A 16,895-nucleotide genomic window follows, 5' to 3' on the forward strand; every position below is an offset into this window, starting at 1 on the left:
ACCACATAATAGGAATGATGTATTGTATGGAATGTAACTGACCCTGTATAAATGTATGGTGAGAAATAAACTCGGGACTGTAAGCGGGAAGTGCTACAGTCCTCCCGATCCCATTCTGTTTTCTGTCTGTCTTTTCTCATCCTCTCCCCCCCTTGCAGGTACTGTTCGACTGATGCCGGCAGGCTCCGGCATTGGGTGTTTTTTTTTCCTCATATTTAAAACCTTTGGTTTGATTCTTGGGGTCTTTGGTCTACTGTTGAATTTCTGTATACTCTTTATTTCAGATAGTGTATGCTTAATTTCTGACTGGTCCTTTTCCATTTTTTTGGCATTCTCATTAAGATCCTAAAGGTCTCACTAAGTTTCTCAGAGGTTTTTAGAATATTCTTGAGTAACCTTATAAATGTGGTTTTGAACTCTATATTCAGTCATTTGCTTTCCTTAATTTCTTTCATTCGTGACATGTTTCTTTGTCTCTGCATTTTGGCTGCTTCCCTGTGTTGATGGGGTGGTTTTCTGTGGTAGGTGACTTATAGGGCCCAGTGGTTTAGCCTCCCCTATCACCTGAGGTGGACACTCTTGGTGCACCCCTTTGTGGGCTGAGTACAAAGTCTTATTGTAGTTAAGCCTTGATTGCTGTTGGTACACTGGGAGGAATTGACCTCCAGGCCAGTTGGCTGTGAGGACCCGCTGTGTCTATAATGGAAGAACTGCTGCGCTGGAGACACGCTTATGGTGCAGGACTTGTTTCAGTGGGGCTTTGGTGCTCACTGAGTCTGCCTCTTGAATGTGTCACTTATGGATGTGAGGAGTTGAAATCTGGTGTCGTCTCACACTGACTACTAGGTACACTGGCTTCTGGATCTCCAATGGGGTGCAGGTCAGCTACTGTCTGAGCAGGAGCTACAGTGAGATCTGCAGATTTCTCCTCTTTGTTTGGGGTTTAGAGGTTTTGGAACTGACTGACCAGAGCTGCAGTTTGTTAGGTTAAGCTGCGATAGGGCAGGCCATTTATATGCAAAAGCTGATGCGCAGAGCTTGGGTGGGTTTATAAATTGGGCGGGGCGTGGTCTCAGGGAATCACTAGGGGATGGCAAACAGCGATGGCTGCCAGTCAGCCATCTCTGCATCTCTGAGTTTCCGCATCCCCATGTCCCACACCCCAGCACAGTAAACAATGATTCCTGCATGCACCTCTGCAAGAAAGCCACCCTCACTTTCTGACCTGATGGCAAACAGTCCAGCTTCTCCCTGTAGGAGTCTGGGTCCCTAGAGTCTTGCCGGAAACTGGAGTTCAGAGTAATCAGGAGCTTGTGTCTCCCTTCTGGTTGAAAAAAACAGCACACCCAGTCGCCAGGCGCCAGCCCAATTCGCACGCCTCCGTACCTCAGCTTTTCCGCGCTTATGCACGTCTCAATGCTCTTTTCTCTTTCCTTCTAATTGTAGAACTTCTACTCAGCCAGCTTTCCCATGGTTTTGGGTGATAGATGTTTTGTCTTTTAGTTGTAATTTTGGTGTGGTTGTGAGAGGCAGCACGTACAGGTGTATACCTTATGCCACCATCTTGGTTTCCCTCTATTTGGCAAATATTTAATTAATGCTCATCACAGGCCAGCAAAGGTAATTTTAATAGGTGCTTGCAATATACTCATTCATGATCATTTAGCTCTTCCTAGCAGATAAGTATTAACATATACCAAAGGTTTAAGAAATGGATGTCAGAGAACTATTTAAACTTGGTCAATCAACTTAATTTACTAACCTGAAGACTATTGTAATATATTTTTAGTAATGAAATACTAAAACTGATTTTACAGAATAATGGTGTTAACTGATAGCATGGGTTATGGAACACTCTTCTGAACTGTAAGGTCATGACCCTGAGAGCCGTGATGAATGCATTTGTTCCGATGTCCATATGGTGCCCATTGCTACTCTTTGAAATGGGGTAAGGCATGAGTTACAGAAAAGGAAGATAGGTAAACTAATTGGGAAAAATCCTCTAAATTGATTCTTCAACTTAGCTTATAAATCATTTATTTATTTATTTATTTATTTATTTGTTTGTTTATTTATTTTTTTAAAATATATTTTATTGATATTTTACAGAGAGGAAGGGAGAGGGATAGAGAGCTAGAAACATCGATGAGAGAGAAACATCGATCAGCTGCCTCCTGCACACCCCCTACTGGGGATGCGCCCGCAACCAAGGTACATGCCCTTGACCGGAATCAAACCCGGGACCCTTCAGTCCACAGGCCGACGCTCTATCCACTGAGCCAAACCGGTTTTGGCACTTATAAATCATTTAAAAACTTATTAAAACGGTCTGTCATCCATCTATTCTAGGGAACAATGCTAGATTTGTAATATCTTTAAAATAAGTAGGTCTTTTAAATTTTGAATTTTTAACAGGTCTCAAAGGTCACAGATTAGGAAAGAAAAGACTGAGTCACAATGTGTGTGATGGGTATTAATACAAGTCTCTTGGTTTATTGCAGCAAAACAAATAATGCAAAATAACCTATAAACTCAAATTCAATGAGTCTAGTTATCTTTTTGCTCTCATTAAGCTGAAGTACAGCAAAGGTATCTGAACTTAGGTTATAAACTTTATAATTAGATTTTTTTCTTCATAGAAAAGATGTACACAAAACTGTTTGTATAACCATTTATTATAGAAATGTAGGTTTTTCTCAATGGATCTAATTAGAGTTCTGGACTTCTATCCTTTTGATAAGATATAGATTCTGAGATCACAGGGGGTCTGAATACAGCTGATAACATTTCAAAAATATTCAACAGTTTGATATTATTTGAACAGTTTTTTAATTAGCTGAAAAGGAAAATTACTAAAATGACTTGAAAGAAAGTACATATTACTTATTACATTTTCATGTGCTCAAGTGTTTAATTTCTTGTTAAGTTTTAATAATAAAATGTTGATATTTTTTCTATGGAGGTAAATAAATGAAGAAAGAAATATTTGCATAAGATATGTATTTATAAACACTGACCATTTTAATAGCATTAACTTTTCTGAAGAAAACACTATCAGACAATGTAACTTAAACTAAAGATAAATTTTAATTCTTAACTATATGCCAGTTTTTAATTTATATGTTTTAAAAAGAAAGAAGGCCTTTAGAGATTGATTGGATAATATTTTTATATTTTTTACTCTAGGTGGGGCATTTTCCATTGCCTTTTTTCCAATTGTTCAACAAAGGAATAGTTTTTATTCCTTTATTCATACTCATTCTCAGCAATATTGAGAAAGAACAAAGTTGGAGGGATCAACAATACCAAATATCAAGCTATGTTACAAAGCCACTGTTCTCAAAACTGCCTGGTGCTTGCACAAGAACAGACATATAGACCAATGGAACAGAACAGAGAATCCAGAAATCGACCCAAGATATTATGCTCAATTAATATTTGATAAAGGAAGCAAGAGCATACAATGGAGTCAAGACAGTCTCTTCAATAAATGGTGCTGGGAAAATTGGGCGGATACATGCAAAAAAATGAAACTAGACCACCAACTTACACCATACACAAAAATAAACTCAAAATGGATAAAGACCTTAAATGTAAGACAGGAAACTATAAAAATCTTAGAAGAAGCCATAGGCAGCAAAATAGCAGACATTTATCACAGCAGTATCTTTACCGATACAGCTCCTAGGGCAATGGAAACTAAGGAGAAAATAAACAAATAGGACTACATCAAAATAAAAAGCTTCTGCACAGCAAAAGAAACCATCAACAAAACAATAAGAAAGCCCACTGCATGGGAGAACATATTTGCCAATGCTATTTCAGATAAGGGTTTAATCTCCAAAATTTATAGGGAACTCATACAACTTAACAAAAGGAAGATAAACAATCCAATCAAAAAATGGGCAAAGGACCTAAATAGACAACTTTCAAAAGAGGTCATACAAAAGGCCAAGAGACATATGAAAACATGCTCAAAGTCACTAATCATCTGAGAGATGCAAATCAAAACAACAATGAGGTACCACCTCACACCTGTCATTATGGCTATCATCAACAAATCAACAAACGACAAGTGCTGGCGAGGATGCATAGAAAAAGGAACCCTATTGCACTGCTGGTGGGAATGCAGACTGGTGCAGCCACTGTGGAAAACAGTATGGCGTTTCCTCAAAAAATTAAAAATGGAACTTCCATTTGACCCAGTAATCCCATTTCTAGGAATATATCCCAAGAAAATAGAAACACCAATCAAAAAGGATATATTCATCCCTATATTCATAGCAGCACAATTTACAATAGCTAAGATTTGGAAACAGCCTAAGTGCCCATCAGCAGATAAGAGTATTAGAAAACTGTGGTACAGCTACACAATGGAATACTACGCTGCTGTAAAAAAGAAGGAATTCTTACCATTTGCAACAGCATGGATGAAACTGGAGTGCATTATGCTAAGTGAAATAAACCAGTCAGAGAAAGATAAATACCACATGATCTCACTCATTTGTGGAATATAATGAACAACATAAACTGATGAATAAAAACAGAACTATAATTATAGGAGCATAGAATAGACTGTCCAACCTATGAAGGAAGGCAGCGGCTGTGGGGGTAAGAGATCAACCAAAGGACTTGAGAGCATAACCAATGGGCACAGATGGGGGTGGAGGAGTAAAGGCATGTGCTGGGGTTTGGGGGTGGCCGGGGAGAGGTCAATGGGGGAAAAAGGAGACTTATGTAATACATTAAAAAAATAAAGAACTTAAGTAAAAAAATAAAAATAATCTGGCATACAATATAATGCATTTTTATATTTATATAATCCGTCCTTTAAACACATAATACTGAGCAATAATGTTTACTTATAGCTCTTCATTGTTTCTATTGATTGAAGGGAGTTAGGGTCATGATTAAGGTTGTGGTCTCTACTGATTGGTCAGCACTAGCGTAGGCAGTAGTTGATCATTACATATGGCCCTGCCTGATGTCAGCCATGGCATCACTCTGTCTGGTTTTGGAAGGCATGGTTGGTGGAGTTGTTTCATTTTCTGGGTCTGGAGTTGAAACACAGCTGAGGCCTAGATATTATTTCTGGTTTGAATGAATCTGTCTCTGGAATTCACAGACTTGAGGCTTTGTTTCTAAGAATATTTGATGCTGACCAGAACTTCATTGTCCTGAGGGCTTAATGATTAAGGGAGCAGTTGTGCAAGGGGGTAAGGAAGTGGGTGAGTCACGGTGCTGAATGGGGCCAGTTTGAATCAAAAGGAAAGGAGAAAAGGTCACATTGAAGAAATGAAGTTTCTCCACATCCACGCACATTACCTTTAATGATAGTGGAGAATGCTCATTGAACCTGCTAGCCTTACATTTGTCTTCTTCAACTCTGGAAGGGTAACTTGTAATCACCAACTAATCTCCATGAGAATATCCTGGACCTTGTCAACATACAGTGAACCAGTTCTAAAATATATATTGCCAACACAAATATATTTCCTTTTTGAGACAAGCTGCATTACTTTTCAAGAATAGCATTAAAAAATGTTATCACCTCACTCATTTTTTTCCTATAATCTGTTGTATCCTAAAATCTCTCTCTCTTTGTCCCTGTCATTCTCTTCCTGTGTGTGTGTGTGTGTGTGTGTGTGTGTGTGTGTGTGTGTGTGTGTATACACACACATTAATCTACCCTATTAGCCAACAGAAGAGAATTTAGCTGCTTGGAGATTGTAGGCCCATGGGAATCTTACCAGATGAAAATGAAGCTCAACCTCTCTTCAGCCATTTAAAGGAAATAGCAGATTAACTAATCCAATTATTTTTATTGACCAGAATTGGCAGAGTGGGGGAAAAAATTATAAAAGAATAAATCCCTTGCTGTGAGAAGCAAAATTACTTTCATCTTTAGTATGTTTTTACTCCATTTCATCACACATAATGCATATTACAAAATCTCACATTATTTTGGGGCTGCATTGAGGAATTGGCAGACTAAAAAACACAACCACTAGAATTGTTAATATCTTTTTTTTTTTTTCAAATTTTTATTAAGGTATTATATGTGTACATATCTTACCATTGCCCCCCCCCACCCCACTCCCATACATGCCCTCACCCCCCAATGTTTTGCATCCGTTGGTTAGTCTTATATACATGCATATAAGTCCTTCAGTTGATCTCTTATTTCCCCCACCTCTCCCTAACCTTACCACTGTAATTTGACAGTCTGTTTGATGTTTTACTGCCTCTGTAACTATCTTTTTGTTCATCAGTTTATAATGTTTTTCATTATCCCCAAATGAGTGGGATCATGTGGTATTTTTCTTTCATTGACTGGCTTATTTCACTTAGCATAATGTTCTCTAATTCCATCCAAGTGCCTACAAATGGTAGTAATTCCTTCTTTTTTACGGCAGCATAGTATTCCATTGTGTAGATGTACCATAGTTTTCTGATCCAGTCATCTGCTGATGGGCACCTAGGCTGTTTCCAAATCTTAGCTATTGTAAATTGTGCTGCTATGAACATAGGGGTGCATATATCCTTTCTGATTGGTGTTTCTGGTTTCTTAGGATATATTCCTAGGAGTGGGATTACTGGGTCAAATGGGAGTTCCATTTTCAGTTTTTTGAGGAAACTCCATACTGTTCTCCACAGTGGCTGCACCAGTCTGCATTCCCACCAGCAGTGCACGAGGGTTCCTTTTTCTCCGCATCCTCGCCAACACTTGTCGTTTGTTGATTTGTTGATGATAGCCATTCTGACAGGTGTGAGATGGTATCGCATTGTTGTTTTGATTTGCATCTCTCGGATAATTAGTGACTTTGAGCATGTTTTCATGTGTCTCTTGGCCTTCCTTCTGTCTTCTTTCGAGAAGATTCTATTTAGGTCCGTTGCCCATTTTTTTATTGGATCCTTTATCTTCCTTTTATTAAGTTGTATAAGCTGCCTGTAGATGTTGGAAATTAAACCTTTATCAGTGATACCATTTGCAAATATGTTCTCCCATACAGTGGGGTTTCTTGTTGTTTTGTTGATGGTTTCTTTTGCTGTGCAAAAGCTTTTTATTTTGATGTAGTCCCATTTGTTTATTTTCTGTTTGGCTTCCATTGCCCTAGGGGCAGTATCACTGAAAAAGTTCTTTTGGCATATGTCTGAGATTTTGCTGCCTGTGGATTCCTCTAGTATTTTTATGGTCTCCCGTCTTATATTTAAGTCCTGTACCCATTTTGAGTTTATTTTTGTGTATGGTGTAAGTTGGTGATCTAGTTTCATTTTTTTGCATGTATCTGTCCAATTTTCCCAACACCATTTATTAAAGAGACTGTCTTGACTCCATTGTATGCTCATGCCTCCTTTGTCAAATATTAAATGCGCATATTGGTTTAGGTCGATATCTGGATTCTCTATTCTGTTCCATTGATCTATATGTCTGTTCTTGTGCCAGTACCAGGCTGTTTTGAGGACAGTGGCTTTGTAATACAGCTTGAAATCTGGTATTGAGATCCCTCCTACTTTATTCTTCTTTCTCAGGATTGCTGTGGCTATTCGGGGTCTTTTTTTATTCCAGATGAATTTTTGGAGAGTTCTTTCTAGGTCTGTGAAATACGCCGTTGGTATTTTAATGGGGAGTGCATTGAATCTATAGATTGCTTTGGGTAGTATGGACATTTTAATGATGTTGATTCTACCAATCCATGAACATGGTATGTTCTTCCATCTGTTTATATCTTCCTCTATCTCTTTTTTCAGGGTCCTGTAGTTTTCCGCATATAGGTCTTTTACCTCCTTGGTTAGGTTTATTCCTAAGTATCTTAATTTTTTTGGTGCGATGGAAAATGGGATTGCTTTTTTAGTCTCTCTTTCTGTAAGTTCATTGTTGGTGTATAGAAATGCCATAGATTTCTTGGCGTTAATTTTGTATCCTGCTACATTGCCGAATTCATTTATTAAGTCTGTTAGTTTTTTGATGGAGTCTTTCGGGTTTTTTATGTACAATATCATGTCATCTGCAAATAAGGACAGCTTTACTTCTTCTTTTCCAATTTGGATGCCTTTTATTTCTTCTTCTTGTCTAATTGCAGTGGCTAATACTTCCAGTACTATGTCAAACAGGAGTGGTGAGAGTGGGCATCCCTGTCTTGTTCCTGTTCTTAGGGGAAATGGTTTTAGTTTTTGCCCATTGAGTATGATGTTAGCTGTGGGTTTATCATATATAGCTTTTATTATGTTGAGGTATGATCCTTCTATTCCCACCTTGTTGAGAGTTTTTATCAAGAAAGGGTGTTGGATTTTGTCAAATGCTTTTTCTGCATCAATTGATATGACTATGTGATTTTTATCTCTCAATTTGTTTATGTGATGTATCACATTTATTGATTTGCGGATATTGAACCATCCTTGCATTCCTGGGATAAATCCTACTTGGTCATGGTGTATGATCTTTCTGATGTACTGCTGGATCCTATTTGCTAGAATTTTATTGAGGATTTTGGCATCTACATTCATGAGGGATATTGGCCTGTAATTCTCCTTCATTGTGTTGTCTTTATCTGGTTTTGGTATGAGGGTGATGCTGGCTTCATAGAAGGAGCTTGGAAGTGTTCCTTCCTCTTGAATTTTTTGGAATAGTCTGAGGAGGATAGGTTTTAGTTCTTCCTTGAATGTTTGGTAGAACTCTCCTGTGAAGCCGTCTGGCCCTGGGCTTTTGTTTGCCGGAAGCTCTTTGATGACTGCTTCAATTTCTTCCATAGTTACTGGCATGTTGAGCTGTTTAGATTCTTCCTGATTGAGTTTTGGAAGGTTATATTTTTCTAGGAATCTGTCCATTTCCTCCAGGTTGTCCAGTTTGTTGGAATAGAGTTGTTCGTAGTATTTTTTAACAATCCTTTGTATTTCGGCGGGATCTGTTGTTATTTCACCTCTTTCATTTCTGATCTTGTTTATTTGGGTCCTCTCTCTTTGCTTCTTGGTGAGCCTGGCTAGAGGTTCATCAATCTTGTTTATCCTTTCAAAGAACCAGCTCTTGGTTTTGTTGATCTTTTGTATTGTTTCTTTGATCTCTATGTCGTTTATCTGTGCTCTGATCTTTATTATTTCCTTCCTTCTGCTTACACTGGGCTTTTCTTGTTGCTCTTTTTCTAACTCTTTGAGTTGTTGGGTTAGGTAATTTATTACCCCTGTTTCTTGTTTTTTGCAGTAGGCTTGTAGAGCTATGAACTTCCCTCTCAAGACTGCTTTCGCTGTGTCCCATAGATTTTGGATTGTAGTGTTTTCATTGTCATTTGTTGTCATGATGTTTTTTATTTCTTCTTTGATCTCTCTGGTAACCCAGTCATGGTTTAATAGCATGCTGTTTAGTCTCCATGTGTTTGATTTCTTTGGGTTGTTTTTATTGTAGTTGATTTCCAGTTTTATGCCACTGTGGTCTGAGAAGATGCTTGATATGATTTCTATCTTCTTGAATTTGAAGAGACTTTGCCTATGTCCCAACATATGGTCTATCTTTGAAAATGACCCATGTGCACTTGAGAAGAATGTATATTCTGTGGCTTTGGGGTGAAATGTTCTGAAGATGTCAATTAATTCCATCTGGTCTAGTGAGTCATTTAGGATTGATGTTTCTTTGCTGATGTTTTGTTTAGAGGATTTGTCCAGTGGTGATAGTGGGGTATTAAAGTCTCCTACTATGATTGTATTGCTGTCAATCTCTCCCTTGATATCCTCCAGGAGTTTTTTTATGTATTTGGGTGCTCCTGTATTGGGTGCATATATGTTTACCAGAGTTATTTCTTCTTGTTGGATTGCTCCCTTTAGTATTATGAAATGGCCTTCCTTATCTCTTGTTATGTCCTTCAGTTTGAGATCTAATTTGTCAGAAATAAGTATTGCTACCCCAGCTTTTTTTTCAGTTCCATTTGCCTGGAAAACCTTTTTCCATCCCTTCACCCTCAGTCTGTGTGCGTCTTTTTTTCTGAGGTGGGTTTCTTGTAGACAGCAGATATATGGGTCGTGTTTTCTTATCCAATCCGTTACCCTATGTCTTTTGATTGGGGCATTTCATCCATTTACATTTAAAGTTATTATTGATAGGTACTTATTTGTCGCCATTCCTATTCTTTACCCCTGTGTTATTTCTTCGCTTCCTGTTTCTTTCTTTCTTTTTTTTTTTTACAGCAGACCCTTTAGCATTTCTTGCATTGCTGGTTTGGTGGTAATAAATTCCCTTAGTCCTTTTTTGTCTGTGAAGCTCCTGATTTCACCTTCAATTTTGATTGACAGCCTTGCTGGGTACAGTATTCTTGGATTCAGCCCCTTCCTTTGCATGACTTTGTATATTTCATTCCATTCCCTTCTGGCCAGATGAGTTTCTGTTGAGAAATCAGTTGTTAGTCTGATGGGGGTTCCTTTGTATGTAACTTTCTGTCTCTCTCTTGCTGCTTTTAAGATTCTTACTTTGTCGTTGGTGTTTGCCAATTTAATTATAATGTGCCTTGGCGTCGGTCTTTTGGGGTTCATTTTGCTTGGGACTCTGTGAGCTTCTTGGATTTGTGTGGGTTTTTTCTTCCCTATATCTGGGAAATTTTCTGTCATTATTTCTTCAAAGAGGTTTTCTATTCCTTGCTCAGCTTCCTTTCCTTCTGGAACCCCTATTATGCGGATGTTGTTTTGTTTCGTGTTGTCCCAAAGTTCCCTTAGACTCTCCTCCTGCCTTTTAATTTTTTTTTCTAGAAGTTGCTTTTCTTGGGTATTTTTTTCCATCTTGTCTTCTAGCTCACTGATACGGTCCTCTGCTTCTTCTAGTCTACTCTTGATGCTTTCTATTGAGTTCTTTACAGCAGCGATGTCATTTTTCATTTCTTCTTGGTTCTTCTTCATTTCCTCTTGGTTCTTGCTCATATTGTCGAATTTGTCTTCCATTCTTTTCAGCCACCTTATGACCATTTCTCTGAATTCTTTTTCTGGAAGGTTGCTTGCCTCCATTTCGTTTACTTCCTTTTCTGGTGACGCCTGTTTTTCTTTCATATGCGGGCTGCTTCTTTGTCTCCCCATGGTCTCTCTTCTCTGGGTGTCTGATTATGTAGTTCTCTCTCTCCTGGGTTGATTTAAAGGCACAAAATACAGCACTACCAGGTACAACTCACAAGGCACTGAACAGGAATGTATTCACGATATTAATAACCTCCAATAAAGGTGACCACCAGAGAAAGGCAAATTAGGTGATAGGAGAGAAAGAAGAAGAGGAAAAAAGAAAGAAAGAAAGAAAAAAAGAAAAAAGGAGTGTGAAAATGAAATTGGGAAAAGGGAAAGTAAAGAGAAAAAGAAAAAAAAAAAGTAAGAGAGACAAGAAAGTGACTAAGAGAGAAAGGGGAACAGACTATATATATTGGGGATAAAACTCCAATAGAACAATCACTAATCCCAGCAAATGCCAGCAACAAGTGCCTGGGGATTAGTACAAACTACAACACCAACTAATACGGAGTGAGGCAAGGGAAAGCTGAAGCACAAAACAAACAAAAAAATAAACAAAAGAAGAATAAGCAAAACAATCTCACAAAAAAGCATAAAAATTGGGTATAATCTACATTCAAGCAAACAACAACAAAAGGACAGAGAGAAGGACAAGTTTATGGATAGCTCAGACAGTGAAGGGAGAGGTGTATGTGGACTTGGAGCAGGGGATTGGAGATTAGATATGTAAGTAGGGTGAAATTTTAACAAGGGGTAAACAGAAAGAATAGGGAAAATCTAAAGCAGTAAAAGGGTAAGATAAACAGGACACTGAAAAGGGGGAGGTTAGGAAGAGAGTGATGGCCTAAAGGTAGAGTTGAGATAGAGTAAAACGATGCTAAAGGAAAGATAAAAATAGAATGTAGAACCCTAATCCCAAAATAAAATGAAGAGAAAGTAAAATGACACTTAAAAAAATAAAATAAAATAAAATAAAATAGCAGTAGTAATAATACGGATTGAAAATAAAAATGTAATCATTAAAAAGGTAAAATCAAGTGATGAAAAAAGAAAAAAAAAGTTTCTTGATTAAAAGATGCAAAAAATGAAAATAAAAAAAAAATAAAAAATAATAAAAAAATAAAAGGTAAAAATAAAATGTGAAGTAGTGAAGGTCATTCACTTCCTCTGTTTTTCTGTTTGGCACGCCTGTTTCTCAGTCCAGACAGTATTGCAGTTCCCTGCGATCCACTGCTCTTCGGTGTTGTAAGCCAGTCCTGATTTTAAGCAGGCGGTGTGTCTTAATTTCTCGTATTCCTTTATTTTTGATTACACAAGAGTCAATTTGTGATTCAGCCCCTGGGTGGCAGTGTTTCTGGATTGACTTCCGGGTCTATCTATGGCCTCTCTAGGCAGTGTTAGAGCCTTCTTTCCCTGTGGCACTCTTTCCCACCGGCCTGTGGGAGTGGTCTGCCTCAGAGCTGACTCTCTGATGTTCACTCCCCGCTCCGATCCCCGGGTTCCAGAAAAACAACCTTCCCCTGCAGTCTCCCAGGGTGTCCCCAACTGGGTGATCCTATGTATTGGGCTTAGTAATCAGAAGCCAGAATTTCAAGAGGAAAAAGCCCAAGTGTGCGCACTCCGTGGCTGCGCTTAAACCCAGGCACCCAGGGAACGCAGGGGCTGCGCATAAGTCTGGACTGCCTGAAATTCTTAGGGTGTCCCTGCACTTCAGATCAAAATGGGTTGCTTTTTAGAGTGCCCTTCTCTTAGCAGCTCTGAGGACCCCTTTCCACATTCACAGATCACGCCAGCCCCTACAGCCACGGATTTTTCTAGGCACAGACTTCCCTGGTCCTCCAGCTCCCGCGAAACGCGCGTTCCTCTCTCCCGCCGGGACCAGAGACCTCACCTTATCTCAGGCGAAATCTGACCTTTCCGTGGTGGAATGTAGAGCTCCTCTGAACCCGTGTGCTTGCGCCAGTTGGGGAGCGTTGTTCTGGGGCTCGCAGCTGTTCCTGGGGTGCCGCAGTTGTGGATTCTCAGGCTTCAGATAAGCTCCACTTTCCGGATCAAGATGGCGCAGACTCCGCGTCCAAGCCCGCAGCTCCGGGAGGGGACCCAGCCGCAGTGGGTGCTGCCAGGTCAGGGGAACCCCGTTCAGCAGTCCCCCGCCTCCTTCTGGAATTCAGCTGTCTCCCAACCAGCCAACAAACACTCCTTGTGCGACCCTCAGCTGTTCTTTCTTTCTGCTCCGGGACAAGGCTCAGAACACGTCTGTCTATTCCGCCGCCATTATTCCCTCTCTAGAATTGTTAATATCTTGACCCAAATCACAGAACTGTTGTTAAAATCCATTTCATTTTTACTTTCCTGTCACCAGCCTCCCCCTTTCTGACAGCATATTTAAGTATTAACTTCTTGCACCATATATGCATATCAAATATTGAGTTTGAAAAGTAAAATAATTAGATAAATAGATTGGGGAGACTGCCTTCGGCAGATTCTGAAGCTACAGAACTTTTATGTCATTCCTCTTCCATCCACTCTTCAGGATTTATGCAGTTGGTGGCACTTTTGTTCTCTACAAGTTACTTGTTGCCACAGGGAGAGGAGAAATTTTAATATATGTAGGACCATTGGTAAGTTCTCTTGAACATTATTTTTTATCACATTAGGAAGAAAACATGGGCAGACAAAAATAATATTAGTTATTCTTTCTTTCTCCTGTACTCGATCTCGTATTTTCTCCCTCACATCCTCATCATTATATATCCATCTCTTAGAAAACTCTTGTGTACTGACTAGGAAGCAGGCATCCCCTTAGGCAGTGGAGGCAGAGTTTTTCACATGGTTCCTGCTAATGCAGGGCATACAGTTTATCAGGCTACTCCTTCTACCATACCGCACCCCGCCCCCACACACACACACACCTGGATTTGCAGCATCTCAGGTAATACCCAAATTACCTTTAGTAAGTGATGTCCTATCAGTTTTTCACAAACATTGGTCTGTGAACCAGCTGCATCAGCATCACCCAGTCTTCTTAGATAAAAGTACATTCTGGAGACCCACCTAGATTTACTAATTAAGGGTCTCTGAAAGTGAAGCCTGAAAACTTTTATTTTTAATAAGCTTCCAAGAAATTATGATGCAGAGGCAGAGCCAGATATGGTCAACTCTTCTCCTTTTCTTTTGTTTTTTGTTTTGTTTTGTTAATTCTTACCTGAGGATATTTTTCCATTGATTTTTAGGGAGAGTGGAAAGGAGGGGGAGAGGCAGAGAGAGAGAGAGAGATCAATGTGAGAGAGACACATCGATTGGTTGCCTCCCACATGTCTTCCAACTGGGGCCGGGAATCCAGCCTGCAACTGAGGTACTTGCTTTTGACCAGAATCAAACCTAGGGCCCTTCAGTCTGTAGGCCAATGCTCTATCCACTGACCCAAACAAGCCAGGGCTGGTCAATTCTTCTTAAACTGTGAAACTCACTTGACCTGTTTCTATAGAGTAAACCTGTCAAAAGAAATCATTAATAACTGCTAATGGTTCAGTGTTGCTCTAAGGATAATTTGCATTTGAAAAAGAGATACTGGAGGACAAATGTCTTATGGAACAAACATGCAATTCAGGAACTGTAGGGTTCTAATAAAGAACTATTTTTGGGAAGCCACCATTGCTGGCATGCGTCAAAATCCACCATGGGATGGGGACAGCTTCCTGCTTCTAAAGTAGAATTACCTATTAAAGAAGAAAAGTAAACTTTTAGGTAAGTACTAATCCATCAATTTTATTGTGAAAGTTGTGGTGTATAATGGAAGGGGGAAATATTTGAACAAGCCCATTAAAATGAAGTGGTTGAAGAAATACAATAAAATGAGGTTGATGACTCATGTGCTGTCTCCCTTTTCTGGCGAGGCAGCTGCTCTCCATTAATGACCAGCAGTGAGGAGTGATCTGCCTGCCCTTTTCTGGCACAGGGGAACACACCACCTGTTCACTTTAGAACTACAGCTTCTGCAAAAAAAAATTGTTAGGATTGCTGACCGGAATGGAAATAATGTGTAGCCTTTATGCAAAAACATCAAGAAATTCAAAAGCCTTTGTTTGTTCTCCCTTGTTAGCGTTTGAAATTGCTTGAGAGAAACAGTGCTGTCACTGGGAGATGAAAATCTTTGACACAATGCAAATTGTTAACTTGAGTGTTCCATATTAATAAAATGGTTTCAGATTCATTGGAAGCTAAATGTCCCTGGATCTATGCTGACAAACACCTGTGGGAAAAGCTATGCATTTAGTGAGTGTGAATCTGATGTAGCCTTTTTAGTCCTAGAGCAGTAATAGAATTCAATCAAGACAGATAAGAAAATGGTGCAAATTTTTTTGAGATTTTCATTTTCACTAAATATCATGGTTTATGCCATACAAAAGCATTGACTCTCACTATTTTTGTTTTCTCTTGCTCACTCCAATTAAGGTTCTTATATTTTCTGTGAGTAAATGTCTCATTATTTCATTTACAGATTTCTGTTTCTTTAACTGCTTATGAATATCCTCCCAGCTAAACTTACCGCACACCATTACCTATCTTAGTTAATCACAGACACCTTTTCTTTAAGACGTTGGCTAGCCTGCTGTCTATTCTCTGATGAGATCTCAAAGCAGAGTAATTCAAGGGCACTTCTAGCACTTCTAAATATTAATATTTGGAAGTTTAACTCTCCTGGATCAACTTGAGTTTTTTAATTAAAAATTATTAAAACTTGAAAAATGGCTAAATTTTTTTCATATACTTTTTAGTTTTCTAAATGATGAAAAAAAACTATTATTCTCTGAGGACGTAAAATTTAGTAAAAGGAGTATCCATTGTACAAATCTCAATATACTCAAAATGTTACTTTGTAATAAAGTGCTAAAAGTCACTCTGGACTGGAAGTCTGTTAAGTACTGTGAAGGTTTTACTCTACTTGTAAGTTAACAAGTTAGTCTGCCATTTCATGGATCCTGGAAAAAGACATGAGACTCTTGGGTCAAAGATAAAGAATTTTATTAGTCACAGCACAGTAAGAAGTATGGGCATCTGCATGTTTGTACCAGTTTTCCTTATGCCCAAATCCCATAGGGGTACTGCAGATGTGCTCAGATGGGTGTCTATATTGTACATCTATTTGTCTGCCTGCCTGCCTACCTACCTACCCACCTACCTATTTATTTACCTATCTATCTTATCATCTACCTACATTTAAAGACACACTTTATCAGATAAAAAATCTCTAGAGGAAGTAGGAGAATGGGAGGTTGTGGTGCCTTTTTCACCTAAAACCTAGTGAGAGGTATTTAGTGGGAACAATGAGAGTTTACTGTGTGTCCCCTGGTGTCTAGATTGGTACTAACTTATGTAGCCTAGGATTTGTTTGGGCAAAGGATGTATGTTTTACATGAACCAGATGTAGGCCACATGCAAAAGAGTACTTATGGGAAATTGTGTTGAGTCCTGTTTAGTAAAGTCAGAGGAAGAGGTAAGGCTGAATTGACTAAGAGAAAATGAAGTATCCTCAGATTTTTAGTTGACCAGCTGAAATATGAATGCAACATGTTGCATTAAGGACATTGCAGATTAGCGAGCTCTGATAATGAGAAAAGATCTTCTAATAATTCAGGGAGGAATACCTTGGGACTGAACAGATTTAATTTCAGAATGGAGACTGTATTTGTTGCTTTGAGTGACTATAAGATTTTTTAAGACTGACCGAGAATTATATGGCATGTTTTCACACAGGGGCAAAGAAAAAATTAGTCCCAATGTGCAAATTTAAAGGGTCAAAATAAGGGTATTTTCTGATTGTATTCCTTAGAGTCATATTTTTATAACATTCTGGTTACACAATGGGATAAATAAGGTAAATAGGAATTAATATGTTATATAGGTATTGGTGATATGGA

This window comes from Plecotus auritus (assembly GCF_963455305.1).
Source record: "Plecotus auritus genome assembly, chromosome: 8".
Lineage (NCBI taxonomy): Eukaryota > Metazoa > Chordata > Mammalia > Chiroptera > Vespertilionidae > Plecotus > Plecotus auritus.